We start from the raw sequence: 2,734 nt of genomic DNA, 5'->3' as shown, positions 1-2,734 counted from the left end.
AATTTCTCAGGACTGTTGGTAGACAATTTCAAATTGTTGGGATAGTACTTCAGGGTGTACTATATCTGGCCTATAAGTGATCCCAGTTCCAGTGAGGACAGCGTTCAGTGTGGCTGAACTCCGTAGGGAAAGAATGTTGTATTGTTTATAGCAAAACGGAATTTTCGCTGATGGGCAGCATAATAACCCAGAATGAGCCACGGCAAGGTGGTACAGAAATAGCCAAATGCCTCGTCATCTAATTAGTGATGCGCATGAATCAATGAACAAGATTCCCACTGTACCTTCCTACTATCTAGCTAAACCACAGCCGAGGGAACGGGCTTGGCAGAAGCAGTGGGGAAAGAAGGCCCAGTGAGCTTGACTCTAGTCTGACACTGTGAAGAGACTTGAGAGGTGAAGGATAAGTGGGAGGCCCTTGAGCCGCCGGTGAAATACCACTACTCCAATTGTTTTTTCACTTACCCGGGGAGGTGGGAGGCGAGCACCGTGGGGCTTTCACTTCTGGCTCCAAGCACCCAGCACCTGCCGGGCACGTCCCGCTCCAGGGACAGTGGCAGGTGGAGAGCTTGATTGGGGCGGTACACCTGTCAAATAATAACGCAGGTGTCCTAAGTCGAGCTCAGGGAGGACAGAAACCTCCCACGGAGCAGAAGGGCAAAAGCTTGCTTGATCTCGATTTTCAGTATGAATACAGACTGTGAAAGCGGGGCCTCATGATCCTTCTGACTTTTTGGGTTTCAAGCAGGAGGTGTCAGAAAAGTTACCACAGGGATAACTGGGTGGTGGCGGCCAAGCGTTAATAGCGACGTCGCTTTTTGATCCTTTGATGTCGGCTCTTCCTTGTGTTGGATTATTCACCCACTAATAAGGAACGTGAGCTGGGTTTAGACTATCATGAGACAGGTTAGTTTTACCCTACTGATGATGTGTTGTTGCAATAGTAATCCTGCTCAGTACGAGAGGAACCGCAGGTTCAGACATTTGGTGTATGTGCTTGCTGAGGAGCCAATGGGGTGAAGCACCATCTGTGGGTTTGTAACTGAATGCCTCTAAGTCAGAATCCCCCCTAAACCATAACGATACCGCAGTGCCATAGAGCCACGGTTGTCCGGGGATAGCCGGCCTCTCTTGGGGGGGGGGTGCGCAGAGCTGCTCGCTTGGGGACGGAGGGGGGCCGCTTCCATCACCCTTTGTGCAGCGCAAGTTCGTGGGGCACCCGGTGCTAAATCATTCGTAGACAACCTGATTCTGGGTCAGGGTTTCGTAAGTAGCAGAGCAGCTACCTTGCTGCGATCTATTGTTGAAAGTCCTCCTCTGAGCCAAGCTTTTGTCTCTCCGTGCGTGGGTGCCCGCAGACGCCCTCCTCCACCACACCCAGAGGAGGGTCCCTCTGCTGCAGGGCCAGTGGGAGAGATGCGGAGGGGGTAATGCAGGCCCTCAGGAGGCCGCCTCCACCACGTGTTATCCAGCACTGGGGTCTTAACCTCCCGTCCCTGCCCCACTGGGGTGTGGGGATGGGGGCCACCATCCCTTGTGAGTCAGCAGGGTGACCATATGGCCTGGGCCGACTGGGCCTCCGCTTACAGCTGATCCCGGGCAAGCCGGTCAGGGAGGCAAGCAGCAGCCACCCGGGGGAAGGATCCTCCCGAGCGGCTGCCTCGGTGCGCCCGTCCACCCTCACCAGACTGCAAGGGTAACTGGGTATGGCACCTTCCCAGGCCATCTGGGCGCTGGGCCATCCCGGGCCATTTAGTCGCCTGGCTGCACGACCAGATGGCCCTGCAGACCAGGCGACAAGATGGCCCTGTGGTCAGGGCGACCAGATGGCCCTGCGGGTAGGCAGCTGGGATAACTCTAACTTTTGTCCCTCCCCAAAGTTCTGTAAGCCCCCACTAACTTAATAGTTGAGAAAAATGGGCTCCCCAGGCAGGCCGTTGGGGCGAGGATGTGGCTGGGCTTAACACTCCTTGGTTCTAGTCGAGGGTCCGGGTGGTGGGGAACAGGGGTCCACTGGGGCCCAGGGAGGCCCTCCCCGGCCTGGCTAGGGTTTAGAAGCTTGGACCGGGGCTCGTACTGCATCCCAGGGTCCCAAGCTCCGGAAGCCCCCCATACTGGAAGCCAGCCGAGGGTCCACGCGCTGGTGATGTGGGTCCGCCGGGGCCCGGGATGCTCTCCCTAGCCTGGCAAGGGTTCGTCAGCTGGGACCGGACCCGTGGCCCGTGCTGCATCCCAGAGTCCAAGACTGCTGGAGCCCCCATTCTGGAAGCCAGCCCAGGGTCCGGGTGCTGGGGACGGGGGTCCGCCGGGGCCCTGGCCTGGCTAGGGTTCAGAAGCTGGGACTAGGCCTGGGGCTCGTGCTGCATCCCAGGGTCTGAGGCTCCAGGAGCCCCCATCCTGGAAGGTAGCTGAGGGTCCTGGCACTGGTGACAGGGGTCCACCGGGGCCCAGGGAGGCTCTCCCCAGCCTGGTTAGAGTTCGGAAGCTGGGACCAGACACAGGGCTCGTGCTGCATCTCAGGGTTCCAGGCTGCAGGAGCCCCCCATCCTGGAAGCCAGCCGATGGTTCGGATGCTGGTGAGGGGGGTCCACCAGGGCCCGGGGAGGCTCTCCCCGGCCTTGCCAGGGTTCAGAAACTGGGATTGAGCCCGGGGCTTGTGCTCCATCGGGCAGGCCCCGAGGTGCGGGAGCCCCCCATCCTGCAAGCCAGCCGAGTGTCCGGCACTGGGGACGGG

The 2,734-nt window shown here is 59.1% G+C and overlaps 1 pseudogene; it reads left to right on the top strand.

The window, feature by feature from the left end:
- Positions 1-328: 328 nt before the first annotated feature.
- Positions 329-1,332, top strand: LOC147751458 (28S ribosomal RNA; annotated as a pseudogene).
- The last annotated feature ends 1,402 nt before the right edge of the window (positions 1,333-2,734 follow it).

Source organism: Lissotriton vulgaris, chromosome 1_1, assembly GCF_964263255.1.
Source record: "Lissotriton vulgaris chromosome 1_1, aLisVul1.2, whole genome shotgun sequence".
NCBI classification, from domain to species: Eukaryota; Metazoa; Chordata; class Amphibia; order Caudata; family Salamandridae; genus Lissotriton; species Lissotriton vulgaris.
Note: the sequence above shows the minus strand (reverse complement) of the source record. Positions and strands in the feature narration are given on the sequence as shown.